The following is a 15,402-nucleotide window of genomic DNA, read 5'->3' on the forward strand; positions in this document are numbered from 1 at the left end:
TTTACAAATTTTTATTAGAACTATGTGTCGCAATTTTTATTATAATTCATATGCACATGAAGAATGCATTTTCTTGATGCGTTTACACTTACATAATTACTCATGTGAGAAATTCATACAGTAGGTCAGTATTTGATAATGGCGAGGTATCAATTCTGTACCGAAAAATGGATTTCATATTTCTGTACTGGATCAGTGTTAAAGAAACAATGTTATGATACTAGCCCGGTATATAACTCGGTATTTGAAAATAGTACTGTACCTGTATGTTGCCGGTACGTTTTCGGCACCATATCCGTACTAAAATTGGTAAAAGCAGTGCGTAAATTGCATTGTTTTTTATGTCTTCTTTTTCAAATAGATCTTTCTTCAAATCAATAATTCGCAACATTTTTTGTGCGTGTTTTTTAATGCAAATAAAAGATTACGCGGAAAATTTGTATCAAATAAAACATCCGGTTATATTTTTTAGGGCTCAATTTCGACGACTTGCCAAAATCGGCACTTCAGCAGCGAATTGAATTGCATCGCCGATGATTGGCTCGGTCGAGCGCAGTTTAATAAAAGTACGAACCTCTTGAATGTCCAATTACAACAGCATAACGAATTCCTCGTGAAAAGCGCACGCACATGATTTTCATGGCTTCAATGAGATAACAACGATATCTTGATTTCTATAATCGCAGTTTATGTATTTTTTCTAATTATAAAGCAATAATACACATAGAAATTATTAATTCTAATACTAAAAAAGGGATTGCTTTATTTTTTTTTTAACAATAAGATGATCTTCAACAAAGAATATTTTTTTTATAACAGTCGTAACATATATATAAAGTAAAAAAATCTCATTATATACTAAAAAAATTATACTTCTCAAAAATTATTATAAAATGTTATCAAAGAAAAGTTAAAACAATAAGCAAATTTTTGTTTTAACTTATATTAATATTTTTGAAATATCAAATTGTTAGAATTCAGAATATATTTTGAGTAAATTTAATGCTTATAGTGAATTCATCAAATATTCGAAACAAATAATATTTATTTAATTCAAATTTAGAGTACGTATTTAAATATCCAGAAATTTATTTTAAATATTATTTATTTAAAGTAATGTGTGCATTTTAAGAAATATTATCAAGAAAATATAATGATATTTTTCTGCATGTATTTTTACTTAATACTAAGTTATTTAGATGAGTCTGTTCACTTCATTTCCAGTTTTAGAATTCATGCAATTTGTCGCGTAACGTTATAAAAAGTTACACAGGCACAATTGAATTTCAAATAAGATTCTTAACATACAGTTATAAGTCAATGTATAAATACAAAAATTCGCACGTTATATCGTAATTTTTGTAGTATCAGATCTTGTTCAAGTGAGAAATGCTTCTTAAAGAACAATTAATTTTTTCATATCATGTAGCATTTCTTTGTGACATTTCATAGAATATTTGCTCTAATTTAATAAATAAATTTCCTGAGAATTTTCGGATTTTTTGGGAGTTTACTTAAAATTCCTGGTAAAATTATAGAATTTTTTAATATAAAATGAAATTAATTTATTTTATACTTTTTAATGTTCCTTAATCACAAAGAAAAGCCATGTGAGTTTTTAATATTAAATTAGGAAAGGTAATAGGAAGAAATAATATAAATTAAATTTGACATATAACGATTTGTCCAGAAATTTAATTCATTGCGAAAGGAAATTAAATACACAAAGCTAATTTAGAACAATATAGTATTTTCTATTATCATCAATTTTTTAATATATAAAAATTTTATTTAATATATAAAAACAAGATAGAATGTATACATAGATGCGTTTGCCACATGTAATGTTAACCGATTTTGTTATAAAAAAAAAATTATTAAATAAACTCTTGTGTCAGGGAAAGAAATTAAATTTAAAAAAATGTTTTTTTAATCTTTAAAAAAAGTTTCTCAAAAGTTTCCCTAGGTATTAATAAAATCCCATAAAAATCCATGATTTTCAAGAGTAAAAAATAAATTCCTCGAAAATGCGCCAGATTTTCGTGTTTCTTTCTCATGGTAAATACCTTGGTAATCGCAATGTTTCAATCGCATTAATGTTGCAGTATCTTTTCCAGCATGACTAACGTAAGCGCATTTGTGCGGGACTAGGTAACTGTACGCGAGATTTGCATTTGCGGACTTTCCTTTCTGCTTTCGCGGATTTCGCATATGTAGAAGCCATACGTAGAATAACACTGGGGCGATGTTAGCGAGATTATATTGGGTGTCCTCATATTTATCTGACCCGTTTATTCGTTCAGAACAAAGACCGCGACGACGATTGGGCGAAGGGAAAGGGCAGGGAGGGGAGGGGGAGGGGCAGAGATTTCGGAGCAAATATCTAATTCCGCTGAGACGCCAACTGCGTCTCGATCGACCGAGGTTGCCGCGGACAAACATTCGCGCACGCGAGCGTGTAAACGGCAGAAGTGTAGTCGGATCTGCCTTTCGAGTTTGCGCTTCGCGCGAGGCGGCGCCGCCGCGCCGCCGCCGCCCGTTCGTCTCGATGTCGGGGTAATTGTCCGAGGCATTATTCAGTGTATACACATTGTCTAGCTGATGGAATTCACGAGAGGCGGTCTCTCAAGTCGACCGTTCTCAGGCATTCTCGAGAACACCGGCGAATTCCTCGTAAAATACGCACGCCGCGCGCCGTTGCGTTATACGGGGAACAACGAGATTACCTATATTCGCGCCGTAACGCACTCGGATGTCAACCGAAATTGCGAGATTGGGATAAAAGTATCGAGGGATATTCTACTGTTTTAGCTTGTTGTGAAATACATTGGATCCTTAATGTAATAAGGTGTCGTAATTTTCATATCATTTTCATTAAGCGAAATAAAATAAATAATGAAAAGAATTTTTTTAGCCCTTAAGGTATTACGGATATTCCGTGTTCAAATTAATTTCTATTTCACGGAAGCCTCGAAATTTTTTAAGTAATTATATTACATTTTATTTTATCCAAAATAAAGTATAGACATTTGTTATAGAAACTCGAAAGTGTGTTTATAAAAGGGATTTTTTTAAAATCATTTTAAATAGATGAAAAAGTGATCGGAATCGAAAGCTCCATAATAATATCAAAAAGGTATCATTTTATATATGGTTAAAATACGTAATTGTGAGGAAGCATAACTCTTTCTTTAACAATGTCGACACGTGTATGTGACGTGCTTTATAACGAAATTCAGAAATGAAAGTTACACGAGCGGCTTCTGGTACCGTGACTTATCTCGCGATGTTTGTTTTGACTTTAGTACCACACGTCAAAGCTTCGCCGCGAAATAGAGCATTATTATGACAGGATGTGTCGCTATAAACCACAGGGGGCAATCTTCACGTCGTCCAATTTCCCGCGGACAAACAACACCGGCCCGTCCTCGCCACAAACGTCACCGCCCATGCCATTTCGTAAAACGCAAAACAATACGAGGGGAGGAACGGCGAAATTTCCATCACGAGGGATCGATCGACCGGGTGGAAAATGGGCGACCCCGACGTCGTTACGTCGGCAACTTCGTTCAAGCGTTTATCTATGGAACGCGTTGCAGGGATATCTTTAGTGCGCGATCGCCTTCGAAATGCATTCCACGGAATGTACTATAATATTATCGTCAAGACCAAGTCGTTCGAGGATGTGAATGTTTTTTATAACTTTGATAATAGTTTTTTATTATGAAGATATAATATAAATATCTCACAAAAGGATCTCGTATTCAATTTATTTCTGTGTTTATAGTAAAGAATCAAAGTTTTTACAAAGAATTTATAAGGAGCTTTTCTGACGTCTTACATTGTTTGAATAATAGTCGGGCAAAATCGTGATTAAAAAAGGTTGAAAAACGATTAAAGCAAAATTGCAACGATACCACTATATTCTTACGACAAAACAACGACTTTATAAGAATTAGAATATCGGCACAAATTCGTCAAAAAATTATTTATCTAAAATTGACGATTCCTGCTCTAGATAAAAAAAGATCGTGGATTTTGTTTGCAAATATGCTCCCACGTTTAAATAAATGCGGAACGTGATCAAACTATGATGCCACGGATATTTGTTAATCCAATAGTATATCAACCGTGCCTAAAAAAATTCGTATACGCGTTAAATTTGCACTCGCTTACGTTCTGTAGTTGTTTTTATTTACTATCAGAGGAAACAATTTCTGTTGGCTCGTTGTTTTATAGGTTGCAAGTTAATTCTATAGACTATGGGACATCTTTTTTATTAAAAGTGAAAGAACCCTTTCAACTGAATTATCTTGCGCGCTTTTACACGGTTAGTGAAAATTGCTACAAAAATGGAAAGCGCATTCAAGCGTATCCTTGACAATTTTTAGAGACGTAGCTATTTTTCAGAATATCTTCTGTAAGAAGATTCTAGATTTTTAGTGATTTTTAATGCAAATAATTTATTACCAAATTGTTTTTGCATTTCAAAGCATACAAACATTATTTCTTACATGGTCTCAAATAACTTGGAGATAGATTTTTTTTTGCTCAACTTTTGTCTATTTTTGCTATTTTTTCTATTTTTCTATTTTTTCTTTCTTTTCTATTTTTTATCTTTAAAGGTTTATAACGGTGAAAATTCGCTAAACTTTGATTCTTTACTATAAGCACAGAAATAAATTGAATACGAGATCCTTTTGTGAGATATTTATATTATATCTTCATAATAAAAAACTATTATCAAAGTTATAAAACACTCACATACGAATCTGCTGTAGCTGAATCTATTACGGTTATGTAAATCGCAGTTTTGCAGTGATTGCGTATTACATTATGTTTGGAAAATTCACTCATAAACTAAATTAAAATTTAAAAAATCCGGTATATAATAGTTAAATAAAAACGCGACAAAAATAAAAATAGAAATAAAGTGTTTTTTATTGATATAACATGTAAATAAATAACAATATAAAGTTGTTTTAATTCTATAAAACATTTAATACTTTCTAATTAATAAAAGACCCTCTCGATATATTATTTCGTTTTCAAATTATCCTTACAAAATTACAAATTTACTTAGCGCGATGAGTTATACTGTAGCAACTTCATATACATATATTGTTATATAACTTTGAAAAGTTTTTTAATATTAATATAGTATAAATACAAAAAGATTATATTTAATTTATATTTAATTTATTAATAAGTTTATATTAATAAATCTTAAAGATTGCCGAGTTTTTCGCCAATACAAATCTTCTTATTCCTTTCCCCTTCTTATTCCCCCTCTCTTAAGAAATTAAATATGCAATTCTGCCGGAAACTGATAAACAGAGCAGTTTGATGATATACGAGAAAAATGTATAACTGTCGAAAGGTTAAATCAACGACGCGCAAAGATATTTATGACGTAATCGCAGGGAGTGCGCGCGTGGGAAGGAAACGGATTTTAGTGACCCAGTTTGCAAGTGCAGCCGGTGCCGCCGCCGCGCTGCAGCATCCTTGGCTGCGGATGCGAACTTTTTGCCCGTATCGGAGCAAGGGCGCGGTGGGTGAAGGTCAAGGGCGAAAAATACGTAAATCCTGGGACCGGACCGAGTATTTCTCGAAAGGAGAGAAGGAAGGAAAGAAGGAAGCGACGGAAGGCGGAACGAGCGGAGCGTGCCTCTCTGGGACGAGAAAACAGCGGTTGGATCGTATCGAGAGAACGATTACCGCCGGATGGTGCGCGTACTGGTAAAGCATGCCGCTCCTTCGGCAAACATAAGAAAAGTACACCGGAAAATGATGAAATGATACCCTTGTGGAATTTATTTCACGCCGCGTGCCTCAATGCAAGAGACATTACTCGAAGGATGTGAAGTACAGATAGCCTACACGGTCAATAGATTGCTGGAGTCTAAATGTGTGTGAAATATGGAGTTATGGATACTCTTTTTTTCTTAATGCAAAATTTTCTAGTAAAAATAATTTAAAGATACATAAAAATATTTTTTTTAATATTATATATATATAAAATTTAAAATATTTCTACGTATTTGTGTACAGTAATGTTGTATTACCATTTTACAATTGTATTTGTATAAAATTAATTTTTATACGAAACTTTTTAAAACACTTCTCGTTTTTTAATTGTATTAAAGAGTTGTTTCTCTTAAAGACAAAGATGTGTTCAAGTTCTCGTATATACAAATATCGTTATAAATATCTTTTGTCAGGAATCTCCAAAGATTCCTGACAAAAAACACGAGCATGGTGATCGCGTGCACGCGTATCGCGCATATAAAACCCATCCAATTAGCGATACGGTAAAATTACGGCGTTAATGCCGTTGCAACGAAGATAAGAGCTAGCTGCGGTAGTTGTGCAATTTTCGCATCACCGTTGCGCTTTTCCCGCTTTCCAGATTGGTCGAGGTTTTCATCTCGTGGCCGGGTCACTATCGGATGCAAAATATTGCGACCCGCGGGCGAAAACGAGCCGCAGCTGCGCCCGCGGAGATCGTCGCTCGTCGCCACACAAAGGCGACGGCAAAGAAACTGCTCTTCATCGCGAATACATGTACCTTTGGGAAAACAGCGTTTTCACTTCTCGCCGATAACACCCGCATGTGATATCGACTTCCGCGACAAACGCTCCTGAATACGGTGCCGCACGAGATGGCAAGTCGCCCATTCGATATAACGTGCATACCGATATTATACATTTATTCTGTAACATCCATTCGCTTTTTGCTGTCATTTATTACTTATTTGACCTATTGATGTTCTGCTATACTATTAAATACGAATAAGATTCGTCTAACTAAAATTTCATAATATTAAGAGATTTTTTGATACAACATTAAAAATTTTACTCGGAAATCTTAACTTTTTTAAGCATCTTTGTAATTATTCGCAGATGTTATTGTAATTAATTTAATAATTTCGGAAAGAATTAGTGGTACATTTTTATGCGAAAGAAATGTATCCAGTTATCAGCGCATAAACCAGAATACAAAGAGGATAAAAAGCAGTTGGCAATGCGCCCAAAAAAGTGAATCCCGATATCGAGCATATACGTCACGAGCACGAGAGTTTTGTTTTTTTTCGCGGGTTATCACTGATTTTTTTCTTTGATAGGCGGTCGCCGAAGCACAATGAACTGTCCAAACTGTCCCAGGTCTCTTGTTTTTACGAGCGACCAAAATGAGAAATTTATGCGTTTTACACCAAAACAGACAAGTCCCTGGTGACACTTTTAAAAAAGCGAGATTCACGTTTATATCTGTGAAAATACGGCTGCTGTGTGCAAAACGCGCGCATCGCAAAAAAACTTTGTAAAATACGCAAACATCATGAAATAATAAATTCACTGTTAAAAATGATATGTAAAGTCAAATATCATTATTGCTAATTTCCTATGATACTTTTGCTATATGTCATGCTTATTTCATATCACGTACCATCATCGTAGAGATGGCGTAATTTGATAGTTCGAATGTTGAGCAAAAAAAAAAGCACAAGCAATATTGTGTAATTTTATTCATTATCTAAAAAAAAAATATATATATATAATACATTCATTTTGAATAATATGTATATAGAATTATTATTTTTTTAAACATTCTTTATAATTGTATATTTATAAAAGTTGTGATATTGCTGATGGATGTGATGGATAATATAACATTATTAAATAAAACATTAATAAAACTATATATACAATAATTACTACAAAAAATAAGATAAAAATAGGAAACAAACGAGTTAAAAAAATAGAGAAAATAACTGATACAAAAAATTTACATTAAAAAACTCATTCCTAAAAATTAAAAGTATAATATCTGCTTTAAGTACACATTGCATAATATGATGAAAAATTTTGATTATATGTATATCATTAGAATACATAATGTAATACGTTCATATTAATAATATATTAATTTTTTAAATATTAATAAATTCATCATGTACAATGAAAACAAATGGCGCATTCATTGCTGTGTTTCATAAATTTTTTCGGCTTGTCATTTGCATAACGCGAGAAAAAATCATAACAGGTACGTTCCGCAAGTTACGGGCGGCGCTTGCTGTCGCTATGACAGATTTTAATAGGCATGACATTATTATATTTCTAAAATATTTCAAGCTAATTTATTACCGAATCGCTGAATCCTATCGCTGAAAAATGCGATCTTTTTGTGAAGTTTACACGGAATGCGTTAGATTTACACGCGAAATAAGTATGCCGTTTTAAATCAGTCGATTTCATCGCAACATTTCGTATTACGATAACTGACATACGCAAACATCTGAAGGAAACGGCCATGGAACATCGTGACCTTACTAACGAGTTGTGAATCTGTGACGTAACATATATCTCGCAAGGCCAATCTGAGCCGTATAATTGACTCTTGACTTCGTGTTAATTGCGCGCATTTTTTCCCCGCTAATCATTGCATACTCGCGGTGAATATGAAATTATTTGCAGAGCGCGAGTCGACAAATCATCATTAACCGTCGCGATCAATAAATGGAATGCGGCACGTCCGGTGACAGAGGGATAAATTATTTCCTGCGGGCTAATTAATCCTTAACCCGCATAGTCATCTGTGATACTACACACATCCTTCTTTTTTTTCTTTTACCGTTAAATGTTATTTCTAAGCATTTGTCTTGTATTAAGATAGTATCTCTTTGACAGCATATTACGAATATTAATAAATATACCGTTTTCTTTTATGGAAATAGCAGTTATTCAAAGAAGATGGTATCCGTGTCGCGAACAATAAGGCGGGACAGACCCCTGTACTATAAACATACTGTTATTTTCACAACTGCTTCGTGTCTGTAATAAAACAATTTTTAAAGAATTTTAATAAATAATTTGTTCAAGAAATTTGTTCGATCTTAGTAAAACATTCTTAAAATTTTATGTGATTATGATTTAAACTGATTATAGTTGGGGTTTAATAAACTCTACCTTAGTAATCTTGCTACATATTTTCACTTTAGCCGGCTTAAGTCTCCCATTCATCGTTCGTAATTTATGTAACATAGTTTAGGAAAATAATTAGTTTCTTATATCGCCAATGTAAAAAAAAATTAACGCGTATATTTACGTAAAGTAAAATGTAAGTGTATGATACACAGATTGTTTCCGAAATAGATTATTTTAAGAGCATGTTCTACTCGCTGTAAGAATGAAAAAAAAGTCATTATAAACGAGAAATACTTCGTTTCCAAGTTGCATTTTTTGCTAACAACAGACTATTTATTAAAGAAATTATTGAAAACGATTTTTTTTTCTATATTGATACGTACCTCGTGTCAATGTCTCATAAATTGCTAAAGACATTAAAATTATCATAAACGAGAGACATGTAACTATTTGCACTTGGTTCTTGTTTGCCATTCCATCGATCGACATAATTATAAAGAATTTTTTCCGTAAAAAAAACAAAAAGCGTTTACAACTCGAAAAGAGAGCGTTTCTGGATTCATGCCTATACGACTTTTTTCATCTCTACGCAGTAGAATACGGGTCTTAGAGTTTGACAACCTATTTCTAAAACAACCAGCGTATGTAAATGTAACATAAAAAATAAATATTATAAAGAATAAAACCACGTACAGAGAGCGTGTCCTAAAAAAAAAGGAAAAGAAAAGGACAGATTTTCGGTATTTTAAAGTCATAGAGATAAGTAAATCGCCTGGCGGTTTCGAGCCCACAGGTACGCTGCCGCAATCCGCCGGTTGGGGCTCGCTCGCCCGAAATCGGAATAAATCACATTACTGGAATCGGTGGAGTTTATTTTTAGCATCGGTGATGTCGTGGACGGGGAAACGGGCGGGCAGGTACGCGCCGCTGCATCTCCCGATCCCGCCGTCGATTGTATCGCGCGGCGGAGCGCGCGCGCTCGCGTGCGCTCACAATGCAACACGCACGGCCGGCGGACGCGCGGATATACCGGTCGCCGGAAAATATACTGCAATCGGACGAGCGGAACGGGAGGGCACGAGGGAAAGAGAGGCGAGCGCAGCAGCAGAGTCGTGAAAACTGTCGATGCGGAACGACACTTAATTGCCTCGCGATCGCTAGCGGAAAGCTGCGAATTTCTCTCTCTCTCCTTCTCTTAACAAATAATCGCGGGGAAAATTATTCCAAAATTTGTAACAAAATTTGTTCCAAATTGTGTGCCGCGAACGATGACAAACGCCAATGGGGTTAAAATAAATTCATGGAATATATATTGGGCGCATCAGCTCGTGCGTATGCACGTATCCTTATAAACATGTTAATTCGATGACTAATTTACTCCGAATAAGGTTCACGCAGGATGACCGCGTCGCTGAATGCATTCACTCTGAATTCGCGACAATGCGACACTCATATAGCGGAGGAATAAATTGATCGACTGACCGCGCGTTACCGACGTACCTTATTACAATGCTGCATTACGTGTGTAATACACACAGACGCACACCGATTCCGTCATATATCAACACTGACGATGAGATCAAGCGTTTTTCGCAGGATCTTCCCCCGGTTCTGTGCGCCAGAGGCTACGAGCACGTGACACGGTAATCATCCTCTCATACGTCGCCACGCGCACGTATCGCGACGACGACGGCGTGGTGGTTATCTCGGTAGTCACCGCAGCACGCCGCACTCAGGACACACAACCTTATCACATACGCGGTTCACCCGCGACTCCGATCCTTATCGCAAACAAATTCACTTCAGCTGCACAGAGAGGTAGAGCTGCTAATCGAGTCATCTCCCGTTGTCGCCGCGATACCACACGTTCGTCTCTTCTTATATGCACGGAAGACGCCGCGATAAACACGCCGGTCGCGTAGACGCACGGCGTAAGAACGTAACGTGAAAAGTGTCGAGGTGGCCTCGAGGCCTCCTAGGAGGAGAAGAGGATCCTTCCTTTCCGCCGCGTCGACCACGCCGCCGTTTTCTGACTCACGATTCTGACACGAAGAGCGTGGCCGGCGAAGAGGAGAGGCGGGGAAGACGAGGGAATACGTTTCGATTACGAATGCAACGCGCGCGGGAGATACCGACGTTCGTCTTCATCGATGGCTCTCTTTCCCCGAGATCCCGCGCGACCGGTTATTGCATTTCCGCCCGAGTACACTTCGGTAACGCCGAGATTTTACGCCGGGAATCTAGTTCGATAGGAAAAAGGGGTGGGGGGGAACGGTATCGTCAAAAAGTTTGATGACGTGTCGAGGTAGATATGATGGCGTATCTCTTGCGTCATAGAATGCTTTGAATTCCTTACTTCCTACGATCGATATCGAAAAGATACTGCGTCTATTAAAAAGTCAAATAACTTGTTATAAATGCCGGAAATATCTTCGAAAGCAGCCGTAGATGAAGAACTAGAAGAACTATTAAATCTGATTTACGGTGAATGTGAAAGAGTATTCGTATAGAGACGGTATTTTTTGATACTCTGTTTTTAAAAAGCAAACATTAAGTAGCAATTTATTGACAAAGAGTACATAATATCGCTCATTTGTTGCAATATATTTCAAAAATTATCATTTTTTTTGTCTTGAGAAAACATTCTAATAATTTAAATGAAAAGCTAATGGTACTTTTATCCCTCTATAATCATGTAATATTATTAAAATTTTATTTTAATATTAATATTTTAAATATATTTTGATATTAATATTATTAAAAAACAACAAAATTTTAGTGATTTAAAATATTCAAACTGAAAAATATTGTTTTTTTAATTATGTAGTGCCGTAAATGAGCGATATACATATAAATAAAATTTCGCTTCAGCTAGGACGTTTGAATCATTAAAATATTTTATATATACACATTCTATTATGTTCGTTATTAAAACTTTACGATCCATGTATATTTTACCTTGTTGCACCATCTGACTAAAGTAAACTACGACTAAGATTCCAATTATGGGTTGAATCTTAATTATGGGTTAAACTTACAAAATTAAGTGTTTTACGAACATATATATGTTAATAAAATTGCAGAAAACTTTTTTACATTTTTTTGTAATTATTATAATATAAAATCTTTCTTAATTATTACCAATATTAAAAAAACGGAAAGCTAAATAACTTTTAAATAACCTCTCTAATGAGTTCTCTTTAAATCTCTAACAATTCCTCGAAATTTTGATATTCTTGATAAATTGTATTTAGTACGTTAAATATATACGCGCAATAGCAAAATATATTAAAAAAGTATATTAACGTATATTTAATTATATTGATCCATAAATGAAACATAAGCATTTTTCCAAAATTCATCATGTTGGTTTTGTTTTAGATAAAGTATTCAATATTTTTATACCGCAGCAACATTGTGCTCTCGAGCATAGATTATAATATCGCGCGACGATCGTCAGCGGACCGTAATGTTAATAAATTGCTAATTAATATTTGTTTTCTAAAAATAAAGTTTTAAAAAATATCCCCTAAATACTTTTTACACTCACTGTTATACATATTTATACATCAAAGTGTTTATTACAGAAATACGGACATAATCAAATTGTGCTTAAAAAAATATTTAATCAAAATAATACGATAAACAGGTCAATATATCGAGCCAAGACAAAATATTTAATAATCATTAATAACATCATATGAGAATAAAATTAATAAACTTCTATTATGTAAGTAAGCGAGTAACAAGATTAACAATAACAATTAATCTAGATAAACGATTGCTTAAGCACGGCTTGGATTTATCAAGAACGGCTCGAGGATCAGTTCCGTTCGTCCGTCAATTTCTCGCACGGATTTTATTGTATTTTTACTTTGCGGTATTAGAAGAAAATTGCGAGGGTTAACGACGGTCTCTCAATTAGAAGAGAATCGATCCGGCGCGACGGCCGCACGGGATTGAGGACTTTCTACTCCGTCTCCGTTATAGCGTAACGGTATCGCGATACTCTGCTGTACTGTCGGCCACTGTATCAGCCTTATATACGTGCGTGCATACGTACATCGATAGCGACAGGATGTCGGTAACCGCAAATGACGGCGACGACGAGGACGACGACAGCAAGACGCGATTTCTAACGCGAGGTGCAAACGGTAAAGCACGTATAATATGGCATTCCGACACGTCTCTCGAGAAACGCCTAACGAAGGCACGTACTTAGTTGATTTCCCTCTACGGCTGCAGAGTATTGTTCTGTATATATATACTTATGTACAAAATGTCTCGAAATAGGTATTATTGCCGAAAAGGGGATAATATAAAAAAAAATAAAATCAAAATTCAAATTTTAGTATCAAAAATATACTTTCAAAAAATAATCGTAAAAATTGATAATTTTACATCTACATTTTTTTAGATTTGAATAATCTTGTAAAGTCATACATCATCAAACTAAACAAAGTGGCTATTATATATAAATAAAAAGAAACATTTTTTAAATTTAATAAACGATGTATAAAGTATATCAAACTACGAAAGAAGACTTCATGTACGAAATATCATACCAAGCTCACTTATATTTTTTTCAATGTTGTGTCCATTTATATTTTGAGAATTATCAAATTATCTGTATAATGTAAAGTTTATAAAAATTATTCGAGTTAAAAAAACATAAATATTATTAATCATGAAGATGATAGCGCTATATATGCCTATATCGTTCTGTAGAAAATCTTGAGACCTAATAATAATTCTTGTGTAAATTTTTACAATCTCCATATATATATATCCAATATATTATTAAATTATCAAACGTTACTTTTTTTAGAACAAAAAAGGTGTGCTACATTGCAGCTACATAGACTGTAATATTAATTACCGCTGTACTAATCACTTAAGATAATTATATTTGAACAATATAATATGTTTTAACTTATAAGTTATTGCAATTGTTTTTTATTACAGTAGGTGTATTTATTTTTAATTAAAGTTTTTTATCCTTTTCTCTTTTCTCTTTCAGATTCATTCAAATAATTATAAATATTACTTGATATTGACTTTTATATTATTTATCATAATATTTGTAACTTTAAAAAAAAAAAAAAAAAAAAAAAAAAAAAAAAAAGAATGAAAAGATGGATTTTTGGCAAGAATTTGCACGTACTTGTCATTTTCCATAAATGACAAACATGTCTCGTGAAAATTCGATAAAACGGGATATACAACGTGGCATTTTTGGTTTGACGTTTTCGTGAAGAATTTATCGCAATCACTCGAGGATTATAAAGTGAGTTATCGATAACTTGCGAAAAATATATCGGTTGCATTAAGCGAGTAAACTTTGTGCTAAATCGTATTGTATATATTTAGCTTTTTAAATTATTTACTTATTAATTATTATATTTATACAAATTTTCTGTGTATTTTATTTCATCATTTAAATTTAAATCTAATATAACTATATGCAATTGTTAATTTATGTTACAGTAAAAAAATCTTCACAATTATCTTTCTTTCATCTACATAATATAATTTATGCTGAAAATTTTATCGTCATTTCTATCTTTTCAATTTTGTAAAATATTGTTACAGCTCAATTTCACGTTAGTTTTCACGTGGAATTTTCTTTCGTATCGTTGGAATGTGAAAATTTATGCTATTCGCAATGAGAATACGTGCTTTCATCAAATGAGTCATTAGCGAATATTCGGAATGTCGGTCTTCGTTAATGATTATTCGACGTACTCGTCCTATCATAAAATTATGATGCTATCGGATTTCAATTATTCAACGATTCCAATTTTAAGTTAGTTTGTCTAATTGCATCACTTTTATTATCACATTAAATAGTGTTTAATTTTTTTTGTGTCAAAATTTGTGAGTTGGAAATTTTAATTATATATATATTTTTAAAACTTTAAATTATTTGAAGTTAGTTTTACTTTATATTTACTTTTATCTTAATAAATCACACTTAAACAAAATGGGTATATCACTAATTATATAGTTAGTAATTATATAATAAATAAATTTGAATCGTTTGCCGTTTCTTGTCCGACACATCACGAGAAGTGACACGGATTTGTGGGGCCTATAGTGAATCAGTAAACGAGTGAGTCATTCGTAATTATTAGTAAGCTTAGTAGGAATCATTCGTCATAGTTTTCCCGATAAAGATCAATATGTATGATTTTAAATATTTATAATCTGTTTGATAAGAGCATGTTTGGTATAACTTGAAAACTATTTATTATGATTAATAACTAAAAAAATACACACATACATACAATATTATCAAGTATTATTACATGATAAGAACCGTAATGCTTTATTTTTAATAATTTGACTAGTTGTTTCCATTATTAATAATTTCCTGGCTATTCCGAGGCATACTTTCTACTAATTTTATGGCATATTTTTAAGAAAAAAATCTCTATATTATCGAATTGGTTATTATGTAAATAGCTGTTTGACGTT

General features: G+C 33.5%; 1 protein-coding gene and 1 long non-coding RNA gene across 12 annotated transcripts in view; one reads left to right on the forward strand and one right to left on the reverse strand.

Moving 5' to 3' along the window:
• Positions 1-15,402, reverse strand: part of LOC105834480 (disks large 1 tumor suppressor protein) — a 401,711-nt gene that overhangs the window by 47,574 nt on the left and 338,735 nt on the right. The gene's annotated exons all lie outside the window — the stretch shown is intronic.
• LOC118644555 lies at positions 889-9,605 on the forward strand. Its single transcript, XR_004962325.1, has 2 exons — positions 889-2,848; positions 3,306-9,605. It is a non-coding gene; the product is annotated as an uncharacterized LOC118644555 (long non-coding RNA).

This window comes from Monomorium pharaonis, chromosome 2 (assembly GCF_013373865.1).
Source record: "Monomorium pharaonis isolate MP-MQ-018 chromosome 2, ASM1337386v2, whole genome shotgun sequence".
NCBI classification, from domain to species: Eukaryota; Metazoa; Arthropoda; class Insecta; order Hymenoptera; family Formicidae; genus Monomorium; species Monomorium pharaonis.